Here is a 24987-nt window from a genome sequence, read left to right as displayed (position 1 = left end):
CACTTTGACTTGTACATGGCAAGTCAATAGCTTTGATTCTTCCAGTGAAGTTCTTTTAAGCCATTGCTGTGCTGTCTATTAGAGATTTTTTTTAAAATACTCCATGGGGATAAGACAAATGAGAGGGAAAGCGGGTTCATGTACAAATAAATGTCATCTGCCCATTTTTTTCCCCACTGGGAGATACTGGAAATTGGATTTTGCTTTTTAAAAGACTGTTTAAAGCCAAGGAATTTTCCTTAACTGAAGCAAATAGAGAGGACTGTGTTGCAGTTAAGCTGTCAAAAACTACAGCTCTCACTCTGAAAGGATAGGTATGGATTTTAGGTTTGTTATGCTACTAGTAAAAATGTTTCTTTACATTGCATTGGTATTCTCAGAAGATTTAATAGCACTTTATTTTAACAGAACTGTAGTCTGAATATCTGAATATGTGAAACACAACTGTGCCTGTATAACTTGCTCTCCACTATATTGTAGGGGTTGGTGAAATTTGTTTATGACCTACAAACATTCATTAATTTAATCCTTGTTACATCCAAATGCATCATGCTGAGCACTCTCATCTCCTTCTAAAGTCTCCTCTCCTGCTTCCCTCAGCTTATTTAGCATTGCAGTGTTGTGGTCAGCATAACACCAGGCTTAGCAGCCCAACCAAAGATTCAACACTGCTCCCTCTACCCCCATGTATAATCAGGGCCCCGCCTGTTTGGTGCAAATGCAATCCGTACAGAACAGGCAATTCCAAGCAGATTCTAGCAGCCAGATCTTTGGTTGGCGTACATCATTGTAGTGCCAGTGAAGCCAATACAGCTGCATTGATTCACACTGGCTGAGAACGCAGCAGATGGAAGTTTAGAAAGCTGTCAAACCAGTTGCTCTTTCTTACCTTTGGCCTAATTTCTATCTTATCTTTGTAACTGGTGATTCCAAAGTGGCCATTGTGGGGAATGGCACTTTTAAGAAATTTATGGCATGTAAAGCAGATCTCTGTCAAGCACATTGTCTCTGAGTGGTAACTGAATACCACAGTCACCACTGAAGAATCTAGGTGCTGAATCACTGTGAAACCCAAAATATGCCTTGTTTTCACTTTTATCACAAACTCAGGCCAGGCTCACAGATATTCACTGACCTTTTTGAATCTTCCAAGTCAGCGTGGGTCAGTTTACGGGTTTCACTGAAATCATGTGAAATGGTTCTGATGTCATGTCTGTTTTATCTGAGTTTGACTTTTGAGATCTGGGCTTCATGTAACTCCAGATTTGGGCCCTGCTTCAGCATAGCACTTAAAGTACACACTTAATTTTAAACTTTAATTTAATTTTCAACACTTGCTAAGGAATAGCAAAAAAAAATTAAGTACATCAGAAGCAGGAAGCCTGCTAAACAACCAGTGCGGCCACAGGACGATCGAGATGCTAAAGGAGCACTCAAGGACAATAAGGCCATTGTAGAGAAACTAAATGAATTCTTTGCGTTGGTCTTCACAGCTGAGGATGTGAGGAAGATTCCCAAACCTGAGCCATTCTTTTTAAGTGACAAATCTGAGGAATTGTCCCAGATTCAAGTATCATGAGAGGAGGTTTAGGAACAAATTGATAAACTAAAAACTAATAAGTCACCAGGACCAGATGGTATTCACCCAATGTGAAACTGCAAAACTAGTAACTGTAGTCTGTAAACTATCATTTAAATCAATTTCTGTACCAAATGACTAATGTGATGCCAATTTTTTAAAAGGGCTCCAGAGGTGATCCCGGCAATTACAGGCCAGTAAGCCTGACTTCAGTACCGGGCAAACTGGTTGAAACTATAGTAAAGAACTGAATTGTCACACATATAGATGAACATAATTTGTTGGGGAAGAGTCATGGTTTTATAAAGGGAAATCATGCCTCACCAATCTATTAGTATTCTTTGAGGGGGGTCAATAAGCATGTGGACAAGGGTGATCCAGTGGATATAGTGTACTTAGATTTTCAGAAAGCCTTTGACAAGGTCCCTCACCAAAGGCTCTTAAGCTGTTATGGGATAAGAGGGAAGGTCCTCTCATGGATCAGTAACTGGTTAAAAGACAGGGAATAAAGGATAGGTTTAAATGGTCAGTTTTCAGAATGGAGAGAGGTAAATAGTGATGTCCCCCAGGGGTCTGTACTGAGACCAGTCCTATTCAACATATTCATACATGATCTGGAAAAAGGGGTCAACAGTGAGGTGGCAAAATTTGCAGATGATACAAAATTACTCAAGATAGTTAAGTCCTAGGCAGACTGTGAAGAGCTACAAAAGGATCTCACAAAACTGGGTGACTGGGCAACAAAAGGGCAGATGAAATTCAATGTTGATAAATGCAAAATAATGCACATTGGAAAACATAATCCCAACTGTACATATAAAATGATGGGGTCTATATTAGCTGTTACCACTCAAGAGAGAGATCTTGAAGTCATTGTGGATAGTTCTCTGAAAACATCCACTCAATGTGCAGCGGCAGTCAAAAAAGCAAACAGAATGTCAGGAATCATTAGGAAAGGGATAGATAATATGACAGAAAATGTCATATTTCCTCTATATAAATCCATGGTACACCCAGATCTTGAATACTGTGTGCAGATGTGGTCCCCTCATCTCAAAAAAGATATATTGGCACTGGAAAAGGTTCAGAAAAGGGCAACAAAAACTATTAGGGATATCGAACAGTTTCCATATAAGGAGAGATTAATAAGACTGGGACTTTTCAGCTTGGAAAAGAGACAACTAAGGGGGGGGTATGATTGAGGTGTATAAAATCATGACTGGTGTGGAGAAAGTAAATAAGGAAGTGTTATTTACTCCTCCTAACATAAGAACTATTAATAAAATTAATAGGCAGCGGGTTTAAAACAAACAAAAGGAAGTATTTTTTCACACAACGCAGTCTGTGGAACTCTTTGCCAGAGGATGTTGTGAAGGCCAAGAGTATAACAAGGTTCCAAAAATAACTAGATAAGTTCATGCAGGATAGTTCCATCGATGGCTATTAGCCATGCTGGGTAGGGATGGTGTCCCTAGCCTCTGTTTGCCAGAAGCTGGGAATGGGCAACGGGATGGATCACTTGATGATTACCTGTTCATTCCCTCTGGGGCACCTGGCATTGGCCACTGTCGGAAGACAGGATACTGGGCCAGATGCATCTGACCAAGTGGGTATTCACCCACGAAAGCTTATGCTCCCAATACTTCTGTTAGTCTATAAGGTGCCACAGGACTCTTTGCCGCTTTTACAGATACAGACTAACACGGCTACCCCTCTGATACTGGGCTAGATGGACTTATGGTCTGACCCAGTATAGCTGTTCTTATGCTTAATTTTACATTTTAAATTAAGCACGTGCTTTAGTGCTATGTTGAATCCGTTTCAGTGAAACCCATAAACTGGCCCAGGCTGTCTCGGAAAGTTCAAGGAGGTCAGTGAATATCTGCGAACTGGCCTGATTTTGTAATAAAAGTGAAAACCAGGCATGTTTTGTATATTTTGGGTTTTGTGGTGATCCAGCACGTTTTTAATTTTGATTTTTAAGCGCACAGGCTTAAGTGCTATGCTGAATCAGGGCCCAAATTTGGAGTTCACATGAACCAAAATCTCAAAAGTCAAACTGAGCTGAAACAGCAGGAGTCTTTTTAAAAACAGGATGCATCAACAGTGAACAGCGGTGGGGGAGTGAGTGGGAGGGAGGGACAAGAAGATAAAGTTGCAACAAAGCAGTATGAAATAATGAAAATGGAGTAATCATTATGAAATAATTAAAGGCCAAATGAGCCAGATTCTCACGAGTGTAAATCAGCATAGCTCCAATCTGGGGAAATTGTCTTAAATACACTTTATGACTCTGTATAATCTGCATATACATATTAATAATGCTCTTAAACCATATGTTAAAGCTCAGAAATTAGGAAATGAAAGGGTTAATGTTCTTGTATTAATATTAACTCATCTAGTCTCCAGTTAAACCAGGTACATAAGCATGTGCCTAACTATAAGCAGGGAAGCAGTTCCCTTGGCAGTGATTGGATTACTCATTTTCTTAAGTAACTGGTTTAATCGGGGCCCTACAGTGCAAGTACATAAAGTTTTCAAATACTATCTAGATGATTAAACAATTTATTTGGCGAAGTTAAGAGGAAGTAAAGAAAAGAAAAGAAAACAGAAAAGAAACAAAATTTGCCTGTCCAAATGAAAGCTTTACATGATACCTGCTAAATAGCTGTGTTCCTGTTTTGAGAGTTTTAATTTTTTAATTAAAATAAATAGCCATAAATGATAAGCAACTATAGAGGAGCAATGGATGTTTCTATTGCAATTTTAAAGGTTGAAGTGTGCTCTGATGGAAGGGGGTGACATTGGTGAAGGGACTAATGTTGAAATGATAAAGAAAAATGAACAAGGGAGGAGAAAAAAGAGAATTGGAAGAAATGGAGCACAAAGAACATTATTTTGTGTAAATTAAATTTAAATAAAAAAGGATGACACTGACTCTGATCTTGTCAGGCTGGAGTATTTTCAGGGCAGGCAGTAATAAGAGAATTATATAACACAGCTGCCACAGGGACTGCAATGCACGGCCTTTTTTTTTTCTCCTTTTCTAATACTAGAGCTGCTGAGGCACATTTGTCAGGGAGACAAATAAACTCCCAAAATATTGACCCAAAAACAATGGCCCGGTCAGTGAACATCTTCAGAGACAGCCTGCGTCAAGGTGAGGAACAGAGGGTATCTGCTAAGAAAGGAAATGCCTCAGACATGCTAGGTTGCCATTTGACCCTTCTAGCGACCATTCTTTCATTCTTTGACCGTTCTTCCTCGTCTCTGTCAACCCTCCTCTAATGCTGGGACAGGACAGAGTGTCCTTTGCTGGGTCCTGCTGTTTCTACTCTGCTGTAAAAGTGGATTTCTTCTGCTCAAACCTAATCAGCTCAGCAGCAGGAATCTTTAAAGGAAAACCCCTCTGGTTTAAGAAAAGTGACAGCCCTGCCAAGGGACTTATGGGAAAAGCTTTCACAAATCACAGAACTTTTTGTGCCTAGCACGTTGAGGGCCCTACTGGGTGTAATAAGAAGTACAGTAGGCAAGTCCATTAAAGGGGGCTGACTGATTTTGCCATTTGAAAAAAAAATAAATCAAGATAGTAATGTTTAAAAAATGCATACTGACTATTTGTACTTCGAAGCATTTCTTTCTGGAATCTTAGCAGTAGCATTACTCTTTAGCATTACTCTTAGTAGTAAATAGGTACAATCTCATCTATTTGTGGCTACATGCCACATTCTCCTAGATCAAGGATGTTACTTGCCCAACACAATGATCAATCCCAGTGGGGAAGGGGCAATAGGCACACAGGGCTGCAGCTCCCCCCACCTTGCAGGTAGGTGGCAATGGGCTTGCAGGGAAGAGAGAATGGATTGTCTTGACTGTTCCTCCATGCACAGAGATGTCTAAGTCTGGGCGGAGAAGTAATCTGTTTTAGTAGCAGGTTACGAATCCCGTGGTGCAAGGGGGTGGGAACCAGAAAACAAATGGTGGCTTAGCATCACTGTTTGTTACTTGGTCTGTTCTTGGGGTAACATAGCTACATTACCACCATTTGTTATATTAAGGCCCTAGTCCTGCAAAAACTTGTGCACATGCCTAATGTCATGCAGTGCAAATAGTCCCATTGACTACGTTCAAACTACAAACAGTGCACAAAGTTGAGCTCGTGAGTAAGCCTCTGCAAGACCGGGGCTTAAAGTTGCAATCTAGCCCTTTGTAAATAATAGTTGTATGGTACATTTTCTTGTGATGCACTTTCACATATGACTAATAATGATATTACTTGACATCATAACTGTAAAATCCGTATTGTTATAGTAGATTGTCTATTCTCACATTCTAATGATGTATTTACACATATCAGTGGTAATGTAATCTTACCAACCCACAAGCAATAAAGAAAAAGGACACTTATGTAACAAACTATTTTAAAACAAATGCAGGTGCTGGAAGCAAACCTCAATATAAGCAGCAAATTCTTACTTATGGATTAAATCTCTAATACCTCGGCAGATGGGGGGGCAGGAGAGCCTTATAGTGCTTAGATGGTGAAGGTATAATCCTCTGTGGTAAATTTTCTTGGCCTTTGTGACAGGGTGTACCTACCCCACACCAGGTTGGCAGGGGTTAACCAAAAGGTCTGGGCTGAGGAAGACATGCCCCCTCACCCCTGCTGGGCATGCTCCAACTGGAACCATAGTATAAATGGGAGCAACTCCCATCAGTCTGGGCTGGCCAACAACGAGAGCAGATGTGTGTTGCAGGCTTCTGCTGGAAAACTGCTGGAGCTCCAGGACACAGCAATCAGACAGGTGAGACTTCACCGGGGAAAGGAGACCAAAGCCCTGAGGTAAGTGGGGAAGTGGGATACCGGGAGGAGGCATGAGCAGGAGCGCGTGAGAGGGGAGGGCTCCTGCCTCATACTGAGAAAGAGGGGCGATCAGCAGGTTACCTCAAGTGCCTATATACAAATGCACAAAGCCTGGGAAACAAGCAGGGAGAACTGGAAGTCCTGGCACAGTCAAGGAATTATGATATGATTGGAATAACAGAGACTTGGTGGGATAACTCTCATGACTGGAGTACTGTCATGGATGCATATAAGCTGTTCAGGAAGGACAGGAAGGGCAGAAAAGGTAGGGGAGTTGCACTGTATGTAAGAGAGCAGTATGACTGCTCAGAGCTCAAGTATGAAACTGCAGAAAAACCTGAGAGTCTCTGGATTAAGTTTAGAAGTGTGAGCAACAAGGGTGATGTCGTGGTGGGAGTCTACTATAGACCACCGGACCAGGGGGATGAGGTGGACGAGGCTTTCTTCCAGCAACTCGCAGAAGTTCCTAGATCGCAGGCCCTGGTTCTCATGGGAGACTTCAATCACCCTGATATCTGCTGGGAGAGCAATACAGCGGTGCACAGCCAATCCAGGAAGTTTTTGGAAAGTATAGGGGACAATTTCCTGGTGCAAGTACTGGAGGGACCAACTAGGGGCAGAGCTGCTCTTGACCTGCTGCTCACAAACCGGGAAGAATTAGTAGGGGAAGCCAAAGTGGATGGGAACCTGGGAGGCAGTGACCATGAAATGGTCGAGTTCAGGATCCTAACACAAGGAAGAAAGGAGAGTAGCAGAATACAGACCCTGGACTTCAGAAAAGCAGACTTTGACTCCCTCAGGGAATTGATGGGCAAGATCCCCTGGGAGAATAACATGAGGGGGAAAGGAGTCCAGGAGAGCTGGCTGTATTTTAAAGAATCCTTACTGAGGTTACAGGGACAAACCATCCCGATGTGTCGAAAGAATAGTAAATATGGCAGGCAACCAGTTTAGCTTAACAGTGAAATCCTTGCTGCTCTTAAAAACAAAAAAGAAGCTTACAAGAAGTGGAAGATTGAACAAATGACCAGGGATGAGTATAAAGATATTGCTCGGGCTTGCAGGAGTGAAATCAGGAAGGCCAAATCACACCTGGAGGTGCAGCTAGCAAGAGATGTTAAGAGAAACAAGAAGGGTTTCTTCAGGTATGTTAGCAACAAGAAGAAAGTCAAGGAAAGTGTGGGCCCCTTACTGAATGAGGGAGGCAACCTAGTGACAGAGGATGTGGAAAAAGCTAATGTACTCAATGCTTTTTTTGCCTCTGTCTTCACTAACAAGGTCAGCTCCCAGACTACTGCACTGGGCAGCACAGCATGGGGAGAAGATGACCAGCCCTCTGTGGAGAAAGAAGTGGTTCGGGACTATTTAGAAAAGCTGGACGAGCACAAGTCCATGGGGCCGAATGCTTTGCATCTGAGAGTGCTAAAGGAGTTGGCGGATGTGATTGCAGAGCCATTGGCCATTATCTTTGAAACTCATGGCGATTGGGGGAGGTCCCAGATGACTGGAAAAGGGCTAATGTAGTACCCATCTTTAAAAAAGGGAAGCCCAGGAGGATCCTGGAAACTACAGGCCAGTCAGCCTCACCTCAGTCCCTGGAAAAATCATGGAGCGGGTCCTCAAGGAATCAATTCTGAAGCACTTAGAGGAGAGGAAAGTGATCAGGAACAGTCAGCTTGGATTCACCAAGGGCAAGTCATGCCTGACTAATCTAATTGCCTTCTGTGACGAGATAACTGGCTCTGTGGATGAAGGGAAAGCAGAGGACGTGTTGTTCCTTGACTTTAGCAAAGCTTTTGACACAGTCTCCCACAGAATTCTTGCCAGCAAGTGAAAGAAGTATGGGCAGGATGAATGGACTATAAGGTGGATAGAAAGCTGGCTAGATTGTTAGGCTCAACGGGTAGTGATCAATGGCTCCATGTCTAACTGGCAGCCGGTATCAAGTGGAGTGGCCCAAGGGTCGGTCCTGGGGCCGGTTTTGTTCAATATCTTCATAAATGATCTGGAGGATGGTGTGGATTGCACCCTCAGCAAGTTTGCAGATGACACTAAACTGGGAGGAGTGGTAGATACGCTGGAGGGTAGGGATAAGATACAGAGGGACCTAGACAAATTGGAGGATTGGGCCAAAAGAAATCTGATGAAGTTGAACAAGGACAAGTGCAGAGTCCTGCACTTAGGATGGAAGAATCCAATGCACCGCTACAGACTAGGGACCAAATGGCTCAGCAGCAGTTCTGCAGAAAAGGACCTAGGGGTTACAGTGGATGAGAAGCTGGATATGAGTCAACAGTGTGCCCTTGTTGCCAAGAAGGCCAATGGCATTTTGGGATGTGTAAGTAGGGGCATTGCCAGCAGATCGAGGGACGTGATCGTTCCCTTCTATTCGACATTGGTGAGGCCTCATCTGGAGTACTGTGTCCAGTTTTGGGCCCCACACTACAAGAAGGATGTGGAAGAATTGGAAAGAGTCCAGCGGAGGGCATCAAAAATGATTAGGGGACTGGAACACATGACTTATGAGGAGAGGCTGAGGGAACTGGGGATGTTTAATCTTCAGAAGAGAAGAATGAGGGGGGATTTGATAGCTGCTTTCAACTACCTGAAAGGGGGTTCCAAAGAGGATGGCTCTAGACTGTTGTCAGTGGTAGCAGATGACAGAACAAGGAGTAATGGTCTCAAGTTGCAGTGGGGGAGGTTTAGGTTGGATATTAGGAAAAACTTTTTCACTATGAGGGTGGTGAAACACTGGAATGCGTTACCTAGGGAGGTGGTGGAATCTCCTTCCCTAGAAGTTTTTAAGGTCAGGCTTGAGAAAGCCCTGGCTGGGATGATTTAGTCGGGGATTGGTCCTGCTTCGAGCAGGGGGTTGGACTAGATGACCTCCTGAGGTCCCTTCCAACCCTGATATTCTATGATTCTAGCCAACCAACTCAGCCAACCACTGATGCCGGTGGAGGAGAGACAGCGGAAGTCATAAGACTACCAGCATTGGAAGGAAAGGTAGGAGTGACCCAGGGAACAGGACTGCAGTAATGGGTGACTGGGACTGATTATACGAGTACCAGTTCCCTAGGGCCCTGGGTTAGGAACTGGTGGAGAAGGGTGGTTCCAGGTCTCCCTCCCTCAGCTGCCCTGCCACTGAAGGCAGCTGACATGCAGAGGGGTGAACTTTGCTGCAGAAAGACAGCCCTATAGAATCTGGCTATTGGGCCATAGTGCCCTGAGCTGCAGGGCTGCTATACAGACTTGGGCCACTAGGCCATGCTGCCCTAAGCAGGACAGCCTTACTGACTCTGGCCACTGGGCCATACTGCCCTGAGCTGTAGGGCTGCTACATAGACCCAAACCATTTCATAGAATCATAGAAGATTAGAGTTGGAAGAGACCTCAGGAGGTCATCTAGTCCAACCCCCTGCTCAAAGCAGGACCAACACCAACTAAATCATCCCAGGCTTTGTCAAGCAGGGCCTTAAAAATCTCTAAGGATGGAGATTTCACCACCTCCTTAGGTAACCCATTCCAGTGCTTCACCACCCTCCTAGTGAAATAGTGTTTCCTAATATCCAACCTAGACCCCCCCCCCGCAACTGCAACTTGAGACCACAGCTTCTTTTTCTGTCATCTGCCACCAAGGAGAACAGCCTAGCTCCATCCTCTTTGGAACCCCCCTTCAGCTAGTTGAAGGCTGCTATCAAATACCCCCTCACTCTTCTCTTCTGCAGACTAAATAAGCCCAGTTCCCTCAGCCTCTGCTCATAAGTCATGTACCCCAGCCCCCTAGTCATTTTCGTTGCCCTCCGCTGGACTCTCTCCAATTTGTCCACATCCCGTCTCTAGTGGGGGGACCAAAACTGGACGCAATGCTCCAAGTGTGGCCTCACCAGTGCCAAATAGAGGGGAATAATCACTTCCCTCGATCTGCTGGTAATGCTCCTACTAATTTGGGCCTTCAAATTCCCATTTGGATAACCGCCATAATCCAACACGCTGGGACAGGCTGTACCTACCCCATGATGGTCTTGTAAAGCTCCATCTCAGACCTGAGATTTTCAAATCTTTTTTTTCATTATATGAATAGCAATTTCAATAGTTCAGTCCTCATTTGCTAGGGGAGAGTGGAAGTCAGAAAACCTACTTGTAGTCTAGTTTGTGGGCATTGTCTATTCACTTCCAAATCTCTATAAGACAGTTTTCTTCTTTCAACTGGGGAAAATATGAAATGAATAAAAGATTCTGCATTAAATAAAGATTTATGAACAAGAATAGGGGGAAAGAGGATACAAAAAAATTAACATGATAAAGTGTAATTAGAAAGCTGAGTTTTCATGCCCGACTAAAAAAAAAACAATTTCCCAACATTGGGTGTTTCCTTATGACAATAGAGATTCCAGATAAAAGCTCTGTGATTTAATTTCAGACTGACATCTTCTTCCCCTTAACATGTTGCTTTCAGTTTGCACAGAAATTATGTAAATTCTGCTTTGGTGTTCCTGACCTGATCATAAAATGGAATGTGTAATAGTGACATCTAATGGAATGTACCAGTATCACACAAAGAGAAACGAGTGCTAGTTTGTTAGGAATTGAAAGGAGAGAGAGGATGTGACTGCTTGGGCTGGATTGAGAGCTACCAGGATTCAGCATGTAGTACCCCATTGAAACATGAATGACTTAAAGATGATTCTGTTGAAAGAAGAGCTGTGAATTTCTCTCATCCCCGAGAGTGCACCACTGCAGCAGTGAAGGGTGAACTTCAGAAAGCTGAGAACACAGATAGATCCACGGTCAAAATGTGGATCCAGATTTCAGCCCTCCCCAGGTTTGGATCCAGTGTTTTGGCTAATTAAAGACACATGTAAGCCATGAAATCCAGATCCAGATTCCTTTTCTGATTTGGCACATTGTCCTGGTCAAACTCATGCGGGGTTGATTCGGGTCCATCCCTGGCTCAGAGGTTTGGAGGATCCCCACAAAATATGGGTCTTTATTTGAAGCTTATTCAAACCTTTTGGTATCTTTTCTTCACATCTCAACTTTCTCTCTCCTTCAATCCTTTCTTTCCCTTCTTCTCCCCTACCTGATGCCCAACCTTGATCCCCAGAGAGTACAAATAGCTCTGTGGCCAGTTCCCTGTTTGGACTCAGTGACTCCTGGTCCTCCACCCCTAATGCTTTTAGTTTTTCAGTAGGCTACTCCTATCATTACTAGTAACCTCTCAAGTCCAGCACCGTTTATCAGCCAACTGGGGAACCTATGCTAAGCAGCGGGAGGCTTTGGAGGTTGGAAGGCTTGCAACAGCATGTCTCCCTGATTTGGGGAGTTTACCAGTTTCTTCAAAGTTATGATGCAAACATCTAAACGGGGACATCCCCTCATGTCTTGCAATGTTCAGGGTAGGTTAGACCACCTCAAATGAGGGCAGTTCAGGGGAGCAGAGATTTCTGTCCAAACCCTTTACCCAGCCCTATTAAAGCACCTATTATATAGTTGATTGCGTTCTTTGTTGCTGTGCCTCATGTCATGACGGCTTAGGTCCTGATTCGACAAGGTATTTAAAAAATGCCTAACTTTAAGCACATGAATAGTCCCATTGATATCAGTTGGACCGTTCGCATGCTTAGATTTAGGCAAGTGCTTAAGTACCTTGCTCAGTCAAGACCTTTCCTTATGTCAGTTGATAACTGCCTCAAATTCATTTCTCGTTGTCATTTTAATTTCTGCTCACACTTCTCCCCTCCTCACTTCCCAGGATTAATTGGGACCTGGTGAGAAACCTTCAAGGTTCAGAGAAGTATCCAAAGTTTGGGAATGTAGCCCAAACCCTACATTATCGGAAGTTCATCTCACTAACTTATACAACAAAGATCTATAATAATTATTGCTTGTACTAATTGGAGTCATCCAGTGTTATTTCTAGTCTTATTGGTTTAAATATTGTTGCTTGAAAAGGAATGCCAATCTCCAATATCATCCATTGCAAGTGGCCTAACAGCTGATCTAGCACAGCAGCTAGTCGAAGAAAAGATTGACTTAAAATCCAGCATTGTAGAGGTGACAAGCTATCTGTCACCCACAGAGATACAATTATTGTCTTCAAAGAACAGCATAGTCAGGTGGCATTGACTGTATCTTAGCTGTAACTACAAAAGCATCTTTTGCCAAATCTTATCCTCTGTCACACCAGAGTAAGTCCATTGATCGCAATAGAATCATTAGAGATTTGCACCAAGGTGTTGGCAGAATGTGGTCCAGTGGATTCCTTTAATTTTGCAAGTATGCTGTGACAGCCCCTTCATGCAAAGAGCTATGCAAAGGCATCACGTTGGGTAATGACTTCAGGTTCTCTCATGTGCAACCATCATTTTCTTTTTGTATTGCAGTTTGCATTTTTATTACGTATTATAGGTACTATAGATGCATTTTTAAACCATTCAATCTGTCTCCTCCATGCTCCCCAAAGGGTTTGTTATGCTACCTGCACTGTTGGGCTATGTACGCAGTCAGAAAGTATTGAGAGTAGTTTCTCAGAGCATTCAACAAAGCAGTGGTAACACATAGGAAACATGTCACAAACAAGTTTTAGAAAGTTATTTCACCATATGGAAAACCAAAGGGCACACCATTAATATCGGGGCACTACTGGCATTGTAATAAAGTTCTCATTAGAACAGAGTATATTTGAGTAGCTATAGAGAATTCTGTATAGATCACCAGATTGATCCAAAAGTTCTTAAGAAGTAAAAAGTAATACAAGTTACAGGAAGAACATTTAAACCATATAAAGAAATTATATCTATGGGCCAAGCCTGGTCCCACTGAAATCAATGGAAAAATGTCCTGTGACGTAGGCGGGAATGGTTAGCTTTCATAGAGCAAGAATGGTTTTGTAGTCAAAGCACTAGATGGAAACCTTAGTTCAATTCCCGTCTATTCAGGTAAAGAACATTAGCATGTGCTTTAAGTGCTTTCCTGTGTAGGGATGAGTTTAAGCACATGCTTAAGACCTTGCCTAAACCAAGGCCTAACCTGATCAGGAGAGCTTTAAACTAGGTCCTATGGGGGATGGTGACAACCATCCAGCCAATGTGCATTTAGGCTCAAGTAACGAAGACAAAGGGAAGGAGCTAATTTCTGGAGAAGGGACTAGAAATCACAATGGCATTAAAAAGGCAAGAAGAAAAGCAACAGGGCAGTCTGCAAAATATCTTCAGTGCCTGTATACAAATGCAAGGGATATGAGGAACAAGCAGGATGAACTGGAAGTCATGGTATGTGAAGAAAATTATGACTTAATTGGCATTACAGAGACTTAGTGGAACAACTCCCAGGATTGGAGTAACAGCACTGAGAGATATAGTTTGTTCCAAAAGGATAGGTATGGGGGAAAAGGAGGTGGCATTGCACTGTACATCAAGAATGTATACACTTGCTCCGAGATCCCAGAGGAAGTGAGTAACAGACCTACTGAGATCCTCTGCATGAGAATAACAAAGGAAAAGAACAGTAGCGATGTTATGGTGGGGGGTTGCAACAGACCACCAAATCAGGAAGAGGAAGTGCATGAGTCATTCCACGAACAGGTAACAAGATTAACTAACACACATGAGCTAGTATTAATGAAGGATTTTAACTTCCGTGATATCTGTTGGAAGACTATTACAACAAAACATAATTCTTAGCATGTGTAGGGGGCAATCTCTGATTCAGAAAGTTGAGGAAACAACTGGATGATCATCCATTTTGGATCTGGTTTTGAACAACAGGGATGTATTAGTTGTGAAGGTGGTCGGGAACGTGGGAGGAAGTAATCATGATCTGATATAATTTAAGATCCTGTGGAAAGGAGGACATGAGAATAGCAAAACAAGGACACTGGACTTCAGAAAGGCAGGTTTCAGCTGACTCAGAGAAATAATAGGTAAGGCCTCATGGAAAGACCAATTAGGAAGAAAAGGAGTCAAAGGGGGCTGGTAGTTCCTAAAAGATGGAATACTAGAGGCTCATCATCAAGCTATTCCGACTCAGAAGAAAGATAAGAAGAGTGACAGGAGTCCAGTGTGGCTGCACAAGGAGCTTTTTGGCTATCTAAAAGCCAAAAGGGATATATACAGGAAATGGAGGGAGGGGCATGTCACCAAGGAACTATATGAGGGAATAGGGCGAGAATGTAGGGACGTAATCAGAAAAGCCAAGGCAAAGAATGAGTTACTGCTGGCAAGAAATGTTAGAAACAAGAAGGGTTTCTTCAAATATGTCAGACAAAAATGAAAGATCAAGGATGGTATGGGTCCGCTGCTCAGTGGAGAAGGTGAGCTGATAACGGAAGATGATAGGAAGGCAGAACTGCTCAATGCGTCTTTTGCTTCAGTCTTCTCACAAAAAATAACATGTGACTGGATGACTTGCAAAGTTACCATGCATAGACAATAAAGGGAAGGGATGCAGATCAGAATAAGTAAAGAACACGTCAGAGATCTTCTGATCAATGTGAATGAATTCAAATCAGCAGGACCAGATGCTATTCACCTGAGGGTACTGAAGGAATTTAGCCGAACAAATCTCGGAGCCACTAGCAGTAATATTTACAAACTCATGGATGACAGGCAAGGTCCTGGAAGACCGGAGAAGGGCTAATGTCATGCCCATCTTTAAAAAGGAAAATAAGGAGGAGCTGGGAAACTATAGACCAGTCAACCTGACTTCAATTCCTGGGAAGCTACTAAGGCAATGTATAAAACATTTAGTTTGTGAATACCTGGAAGATGAAGGGGTAATCACTAATAATGTCCCAACTGTATTAACTATGCAAGGGCTGATCCTGCAATATGTTGAATGCCCCCGAGAGGTTCTAAGAACCCTCAGCTGACAATAAAATCAATGATAGTTGAGGCCACTCCACATTTCCCAGGATGCATTTAGCATCTTGCAGGGCTGGACTTTGCATTGCATTTTTAAATTAGGCATAGCTGGGACTAATTTAGAGGTAGGAGAATAATCTAGAGCTTCCATGTGTGGATTTCTGAGCCCTACGGGGGCACGAGGTAGCCCTAGTTGTGTGTTGTTTCCCTTGCCGCCCACTTGCAACTCCCTTGGATTTTAATGGGAGTTACAGGATCTAAATCCATGTATCATCTTTGTATATAAGTTATGAATATTGGCTGTGTGTTAGTATCTCAAATATGTTGTTTTCTTGGGTGATGCCCCAAGACAGATTTGCATTAAGGCCAATCAGCTTGCCCAGTGAGCTCCTCCTGGAGATGTTTCAGAGGACACTGAGGCAAGGCTTGTCCCATGATTCAACAAGGCATGTAAGGACATGTGATCTAAGACTCCATCTTTTGCCAGTAACTTTCCATGCACTTGGGCTGAAAGTATAAAAGGAAGCTGTGACATCACTGCTTTGTCTTCAGTCCTGCTCCTCACCTCTAGACTATGATTTTCTAACAAAAGGAAGCTTTGAACAAGGGACTGATGACCCGCAAACCATTTGGTGAACCAGAGAAACTTATTACAAGGAAATGTTACAAACTTCCATCACTGCTATGGACCAGATATGTAGACTCTGAAATCACTTGTAATGTATACAATTCCTTTAACCATTTAATTCTCTTCTTTTCTCTTTCATTAAATAAACCTTTAGTTTTTTAGTTACTAAAGGGTTGGCTACAAGCATGGTATCTGGTAAGATCTAAAGTATATATATTGACCTGGGGGGAGCGGCTGATCCTTTGGGATTAGAAGAACCTTATGTATGATGAATCTGATTTTCAATAACCTCTCATCATAAAGGCCAGATGTCTGGGTGGTGATAGAGGCTAAATTGCCTAAGGGGACTACATTTTTAGCTTCTTGCTAACCAGTGTGTTGATACAAGAGCTCACTTTTGTTACTGGCTTGGTGAACTCTGTTAGACTAGCCAACAGTTGTGGGGGTGGGGTCTGCCCTGGTTCTTGCAGTCTGCCCTGAATTTGGCATTCTCAGCTGTGACTCACACCAGAGAGGGTCCCAAACAGTACTCAGAATTTGCCCCAGTGTGTCAGAGAGGAAGGATGGTGCAATAGTTAGGGTGGACTATGGAGACCTGAGTTTAATTCTCTGTATTCCCTGCAGACTTCCTATGTGACTGTATGCAAATCTCTTACTCTTAATAGAACATCCCTATCTCACAGGGACTGTAGAAAGGATAAATACATTAAAAATCAGATACTGTGGTACTGGAGGTCATATAAATTACTAAACTATCTAGAATAGAAATAAATAGAAACAATTTGAGAAAAACAAACTTTATTTTCTATTTCAGTCCTATATTTCTCAGTGAATAAGGCACCTATTGAAATGACAGTGTTAACATGATGTGAGTTGGAATATGGTAGGTGTGTGCAAAACCCACAAAAACGAGAGAGCTCCGGCAACTGGTATTGTCAGAACAACACCAGAGTCCCTTTCAAGTGAGTGCCTGTCTAGAGAGTACGGCCACGGTTTCTTTTTCATCTTGGCTTGGCTCCCAGCTGAGATTCTCAATAAATCAAAGAGAGGAGGATTCTGTGGGTAAGGATGCATGAAAAGTTAAAATGTATGATTAATTATTCCCTTTTTGAATTATTCTTCTTGCTGAGAGTCACCTGCCTCTACACTCTACCTGGTGATGGTGCATTGTCCATTTTTGATCCAAAATTATCTCAATCCTAAAACCTTGCTGCCATCTCACTGTTCAATAAATATCACACTTCTGCCTGAAAGTGATTCCTCCAGTGTTCTCTCAAATGGCACCCAGGATTACTGAAACTGAAAGAAATGGGGGGAAATTTCCCCCTGTTTATTCCCTCCTTCCTGTTTCCTTAATGTGTGCAGTTGATGCTGCTTCATGTGCAATCAGTGTCACTGTTTCCTCCTGTATACTCAAGGTGAATGGCACCCCAGTGCAGAGGGCCCTTGCAAGAGTTTCTGTTCATCGTTCCACGGTAAGGTACAGGAAAGGAGGAGCTAGAGACCAGGCTGGCCCAAGGGGTCTCTAAAGTACAGTAGGTTCTAACCACCCCCTTGGAGCTGTTACGCTGCCTGAAAATTACTGGAGCATGGTGGACTTTGGCCACACCTTCTCCTGCACCTAGCCTACAAATCCCCTACACGGAAAGCCTGACAAGGCGCCCACACACAGCTGTTATACTGTCTCTAAGCTAGCCAGAGAATAAGGATGTTCTGTGCAGCCACTTATACCTGGAGTGGCATAAAAGGGGCACGTCATAAAACAGAATCACAGCCAAGGCTGCTTTTATCATTTGAGCTCCAAATGAACCTTCTCTGAAGGGCTCATGTGGAGCTTCAGTGATGCATAGGCCCTCTGCACAACAGTGAATTGCACTCTAGTCATTTTCTCCTGTGGTTTGTGTGGGCCTTACATGTAGCAAGAGGGAAGAGGAAAACATTGTTATTGGAAAATGTGATTCTAAAACCATTGCAAATAGTGGGGGCATTAAAGCACTCGTAGAGAATCTGAAACCATTTTTAACACCGTTTTTGAAAATTACCAGATGTCAGGTTGACAATGTCCTTTTAAATATTCTAAATTAGTGACTTAGAAATCTTGGATCATGACTCTCAAACTACAGACGCTACTTTATACACTTTATATTGAGAAAATATGCCTCAGTCTAGGCTTCTTCCTCAGCATTTTGTTTTGTGCATCTTTTTCAGGGTGCTTTATCACATGTACAGGCCAGTGTTGAATGATATATGTTCTGGCACTGAGAGCTGTCTCTTGGAATCCAGAGACTCATTGGACCTTCTTGATTTTAGGCTTTGTAACATTATGGCTTTGAAAAACTTGTGGGCATGTGAGGGTGCTTTATGTATGATTTAGGGCCTGGAGCACCATGTAATTTTATCCAAAAATTACTACAATTATGAGCTTTGGTCCTGCAATTACATATGCTCATGCTTAACTGTAAGCACATGGTTAGTCCTACTGAACACTGTGTAAGACTTTGCAGAGACAGGACATAGCTTAGAAAAACAAAATATGTATACCAACTTATTAATAATTGATTCTGATTACAGTAGTTTGTTGATGTGCCATCTCTCTTTATTCCATTAAGATTCTTATCAGGCCTTAGAAACATTATGATTTAGACAAAGAAAGAGAATTCAACTATATGAATGCATAATTTATTTTACAGGGACAATAAGAAACAAAACCAGTCAATAAAACTGTGTTTATTTCCTATCTTTTTTGTTGTAAATTCCCTATAGAGAGTTTACAACAGAGATTAGACTTTATATAGGAATAAAAATCACTTTCTTTCGGGGACAGTGTTCTCTCATTAGCTGAATTTATTAGAAGTTAATTATTCTCAAAATTAATAAGTGGATCTTGTCTAATTACTATAGATAATTCAAAGAATAACATGTCGATATTCAGTTAAAATCAGTTTCAATAATAAAACTAGTCTGACCCAGTGGCATTGCTGTGGGTTTGTCTACACTGCAAAAAAAAAAAAAAAAAAGTTGTGTTCTGAACTCAGGTAGGCATCTCGATTTAAAGTCTATAGGGGACTCTGAGGTTGTACTCAAGTGGCTAACGCGAATTAAAACACTAGTTGCTATGTCTTCTGTGCTATTTTAACCTGAGTTAGCTGACGTGGATTAGCTAACCCGAGTTAAGAACACACCTTTTATTACCTTGTAGATGTACCCTTATTCATCACCTGAAGCTTGCCTTTGATGGTAGCATGTTCCTGCAGTGCTGTGCTTGAGTTGTGGGATTTTTTTCTGTTGCTGAAAATTTCTTTTGATGCTAGGAGTTTCTCTTCTGTAGTGGGTGTCCTTTGCTCTTCTTTTTGAAGTGGGGATTTTTTGTTTTTTGTTTTTGCTCTTCCTTTCCTCCCCTCCTGTTGTTCCCTTCCTTTTGCTTCTAAATTGCACCAGTTTCTAGGGCTTTTATCCTCTCTCTTTCTCACAGCGCTCATTAAAAGGGGAGAATGTGCCTCTTAAAGGGGTAGGTTGGATTCTGGTATCAAAGCTTATCACTTCTGCATTCATCTCTTCAATAGATGGACTTCAATTGCTTCTTCACTTCATGCAGGTGTATCAGGAGTCATAAATTCTGATCAGATTCATTCAGGACCATCTCTCCTGGTGCAGATGGGTCTCAGAATATCTAAGGTTTTACTTTAAAATATTTTCTTGTATTCAGTCCATCTGAAATATCATGTCAGTCCCATAAATACCTGAGTGCCTAAAATCCTCTGATTATTGAGCTTAAACACAGATCATTTATATCAAGGTATTTTCGGTGTTCAGATACAGATTATGTTTGAACTTCTATTGTTAAATACTGTTACAGATAGAAAGTCTTTTAATGTGCGTCACTCCTTCTAGTGACAATCTTTTTGACACACTTTGCACCTAGGTTTGGTAAGTTACAGAACAATGTCAGTTAGTTTCCCATTAAAGGCCAGCTTCTGTCAACTCTACTCAAAGAGGATACTTACAGAGTAAGGAACTGCTCAAATGCTAGAATCAGGCCCTTAATATCTAAATATATTACATATAAAAAAATTCATGTTAAAAGAATGTTATTCCAGTTGTAGTTGAAATAAACATTTAAAAGTTCGAAAATGTCTCAGTTAATGTTGCCTGTGTAAGGTTGCCAAACCTTAATTTGGCTCCCTTGTGTATATGTATTGTGATACAGTCTTTAATTACGTGATCATTTACGATTTTTTAACATGACCCCTGCTTTGTTCAGTGGACAACATGGACAGGGCTAAGGGAATTAATCAGCATTGTGCAGTGAGCAGAGCTGGGCAAAATTTTTCAACCAAAACTTTTGTTGGCAAAAAAATGCAGATTTGGTGATGCCGAAACCTTTTGCAAATTCATGTTGACAGCACTGAATTACTTTGGTCAACACTCCCACCCCCCAAAATGCAGATAAACTATAAACAGTTTGATTTCTCAGTTTGAAATGATTTTGCCTTTCAGAGTTTCCGTTATTTTTTTTTTAATTTAAAAGATTAAAATGCTCAAAATTGAAACAAACATTTTTCTTCAGCTCAAACAAACGTGCTATTCAACCCAAAGTGAATTTTAAAATGTTTAATTTAACCCCTCAGGCAATTTCTTTAGCTTTTTAATTTGCTGAAAAATTTGAATGAAATTATTTTTGGTTTGACCCAAACTGATTTTTCCCCCCGATTGCTCGGAATTGCCAGCAAACTGAAAAATCTGTTCATCCTCATGTCTAGTATGGAAGGCAGCTGTTGTCTGTAGGACATTTGCTGCAGAATCTGGACAAATAGTGCGCAGGACCAGAGGAAGAGGACGGACAGTCTTCTGGTTAAGGCTAGACACATAGCAGCCATGAGTACTATGTATTACTATGAGACGTACCCTTTATGACCTGTGTCTGTTCTTATCAATGGGGCATTAGCTACAGTACAAGTGTGAAAAGAGGGGTGTCTATATTTCATTGCTATAAAAGCAGGCCAACTTAGTTTAAAGTTTTTCATTACATGATATACAACAACTCTCAATAGAGAATTGGAACTAACATAACCCATAAACATAGCATGTAAGAATATATGAGGGTGCATATTATTACACATTAAATTTAGATCAGCAAGAACAGATAATATGAATTGTGTTTAAATCATAATTTGTATGAATAATGCATCATATGGCCAATAATTCTGATGGATTTTTGCCTCCCCAAAGCTTTCATTATTCGGTTTATCCTTGCCATCAACATTGTGTGTATTTGTTGAGGTAGTGTCATCGTGGTACTTAGGGACCAGTTTTGAACCACTCAGCTCACCAAGAGCTTTGTCATTGACTTCAGTGGGAATACGATCAAGCCCATAAAGTTTGAATAACAGTGAATATATACTGCTTAATATTGTTTTCCTACGTATATTCCAGGCCTTTCTTCTGAGCTATGTTTGCATATGAGTGGTGGGTGGGGTGGGCAGACCAGAGAATTGAGAGCATTCTGCACTTTGCAGAGTCAGGCCCAGAATAAGGAAAGGAGCATATGCAATTGAAAACTACCTTGTAGCAGGAATCTCAGGAATATTTGAAAAACTGCCATATTTTTGGTGAACTAGTCACAAGGGGATCCTTACATGGTTTTAATGCCTTGCGAGATTTGGGAAAATCAGGGCTCAGTGTATTAATTATGTAATAATAGTAGTTACATGTAATTAACCTTACTTACATTTATATAGTGCCTTTTGTCTCAAAGAATCCAAAATGCCTTACAAAATACTGAAACAGAGCCACCTCTGGAGTCAGTTGCAACAGCAATATTTACAGAATCCATCCATTTCATATAAGGAAGCGAAGAAAAATATAATATTCAAGTAAACTGCAAGAGGAATTCAGGTAGACACAATATAATTATCATGGAATTTGGCCACCATACCAAGGTTAACCCTTTTATTGATGAACAAAGATGGGCCTGAACCAAAACCCTGGGTCCAAATATCCTTGGTCTTTGAAAAAGTTTCCATCAGTAGCTAGATTTTAATTTAAGGCCCAATTTCTACTCCGCTCAGTTGTATAACATACACAGAAAGCAACTATTCTATATTCCAAAGGTTTGTATTGTTTGCACTGGTGGTTTGTTGTACAGTGACAGATTGTTAATGAGGGAAGCCTTCAAGAGAAGTGTAGGCCAGTTATAAAATTGGTTGTGTGTGTCCAGATTTGATTCATTTGTATTTGCATTTTCCCATATGTCTGAGTTATGTGGAAGATAAAAGCATTCTAGTCACCCTCAGAGCATGTGCCTGGAAAACGATGGACAAAGGCTAACTGTAATTGCAGGTTGATTAGGAAGAGATGGTAAAGGTTAACCATTTCAAAGACAGCACAGCTGTAAATACTCGCTTGGCATAACAGCAATAATAAGAGACAGGCCAGCCATTAAGCTTCTGGTGCTATTGTCAAACCCTAAGAGGTTTTTCTTTGCCCTGACAGTGTTACTGAATATAGGAGCCATAAGTATGTTTGATAGACTGGAAAACTCAGAAACACAAAGAGCACTTGAAATGTGATCAATCACTTTTTAATGAGACTGCTAATGAAATATCATGGTGGGATAATGGTCCAAAGGTTTCTCTGTTGTACTTTGGAACTAACTGACTTGGCAGTGAGTCTTTCCAGAGTCAATGCAATATAAAAGCACAACAGGCAGAAGTGGTGTGTGAGACGCAGACACCAGCCTCCCAGAGCTGCTGATTTTCAGCATTCCACAGTAATTCTAGCAGAGGCACCTACAGCGTCAGCTTCATAAATATTTAGGCAGGAAAATCTTATAGGCAGAAAATTCCAGCTGAAGGTTTAGGGCACCTCATAACTCTGAAACGTGCTCCATGGAAACATAGCAATGAAGTCTTGTCTATCTCTTTTTGCTTTTTGGAAGCTAGTGCAACCAAGCACAGCTGTTGATCAATGGATAAACTTCATTTGCACTCAGGCCCTAGTTCAGCAAAGCGCTTAGCGCATACATTAGGCATGTGCTTAAAGTTACAGTGCTTAGCTGAAGTATGGCCTTAAGTAGGGGCGTTTTTCTTTTTTTATTATTACAAAGATGACAGATTATTCTTCTGAAGTAACTAGCTGTGTATGTGCAAGAGCTCTTCCAGTCTGGATTTCTGTCCCACGGTGGTTAATAACTTTTTACTTCTGTCTTAGGGCCTGATCCATAGCCCACTGAAGTCACTGGAAGGACTCCCATTGACTTCAACAGGCCTTGGACTGAGCCTTTGAGTATCTCTCAGCTTTAGTCATGATGCGGTTAGCTTTAATTTTCTTTAAAAGCCCTGTGTACACAAAGCCAACACTAGCACTAATTCGCTGCTCGCTCTTTGGCTTACGTGGAGCCTTGCTGTTATCTGCAGGTGGCTGATGCTTCCTGAGACAAATTATATTGGTTGAATCTTAATGGTCAAGGAGTTTTATTTTTTTCTCATTATTTGATGGGTTTCCAATTCAGGTAACAAAGTAATTAACGGCACTGGATTTACTGGAATACGTATTCATCCAAATTTGACTTACATAGCCCAATTTGCATCCTTTTTTCCCCCCTGAAGAACATGTACGAGGTCAGACAGGTATATTATCTTTGTATAGTATTCATTATCAAGCATAGCTGGAACAGGTGGCAACATATTGATGTGTGTTTAATGAAACACACATTTGAATGCATATTTCATATCTGGGCAAATGGTTTCCTTTGTATTGCTGTCAACTTGTAAGAAGTGACAGTTTCAGGGATATGCTACGTAGTCCTTAACTGTGTCTCACTTTTATATCTTGCATCTGCATACCGGGGTTTTATTTTTCACTCTTTTTCAGTCTTCAGTGATGCCTACAGTGAGTGAGTCAAATTCTAGTTATTTCTTTATATGTATGTGTGTGCATTTGCATGCTTGTGTGTGTGCGTATAAAATATGTCTGTGCATGTATCATAATTTTAGTGATACTAAATATAAATTTATATAAATTTTTAGCTAGCTGTCTAAATATGATTTGAGTTCATAACACCCAGTTTAAAATGTATGGCTTCCATGCGTAAGCTGGTATAGTTTCAACAGCAAACATTATATACAAAGAGTAAAGTAACTGTTAATAGAAACCTTACCTAGAAATACTGGGTAAGATTCTTCTCTCCTTTACACTGGCATCCTATATAGCCAGAGTAAATCCAGTAACTTCAATGGAATTATTCTGGATGTAGGCCTAATATAAATGATACCAGAATTGGGCCCATAAATTTTAAGTGACTAAGAAGTTCTGAAGGCAGTGACATGAACTCATGGCATAGTTTGTACCAGCTCCTGTATTAAGGAGAGTGATCTACTAATAAATGCCAATCAATTTTGATTAATCACCTGGCCTGTAATGTGAATGCCCTTATTATTCACAAGCACAAGAGAGAGGAAAAAAACCAGAACAGTTTGAGAGATAATGAGCTGCCCTTGACTTACACAATGTTCCTCAACAATCAAACAGCAGCACCATAAATTAAAGGAGATCTTAAAAGGGAAGCTTCCAATCAGCTCTGGTTTTCTTCTTTGACCATTGGAGATTACCTGAACACAGCTAGTAGTTGGAACCTGAGGGTTGACCAGGTGGTCTTTCAAGACAGTATATTTATGTCTGCATCTGTAATTTTCACTCCATGCATCTGAAGAAGTGAGGTTTTTTACCCACGAAAGCTTACGCTCAAATAAATCTGTTAGTCTTTAAGGTGCCACCGGACTCCTTGTTTTCAAGACACTGGTACCCCTAATCAGAACAACAGGCTTATTTTCTGGAGTTGCCATTCTGTCATTCTTTGTGGGCCTCACCATGCAGTTCTCACTCAGGCAAAAGTCTTTCTTGCTGTCAGTATTTTGCCTGGAGTTTTATCTGAGTAAGCACTGGGCCTTTTATCAACAAATACCACGGGGGAGGGAAACACATTCACCAGGTAAGTTATATAAGTGTAAATCTGTGTAAAATTCGACATTGATTGTTCCTTGCCTATCTTACC

This window comes from Lepidochelys kempii, chromosome 1 (genome assembly GCF_965140285.1).
Source record: "Lepidochelys kempii isolate rLepKem1 chromosome 1, rLepKem1.hap1, whole genome shotgun sequence".
NCBI lineage: Eukaryota > Metazoa > Chordata > Testudines > Cheloniidae > Lepidochelys > Lepidochelys kempii.
The sequence above is the reverse complement of the archived record's forward strand: the minus strand, read 5'-3'. Positions refer to the sequence as shown.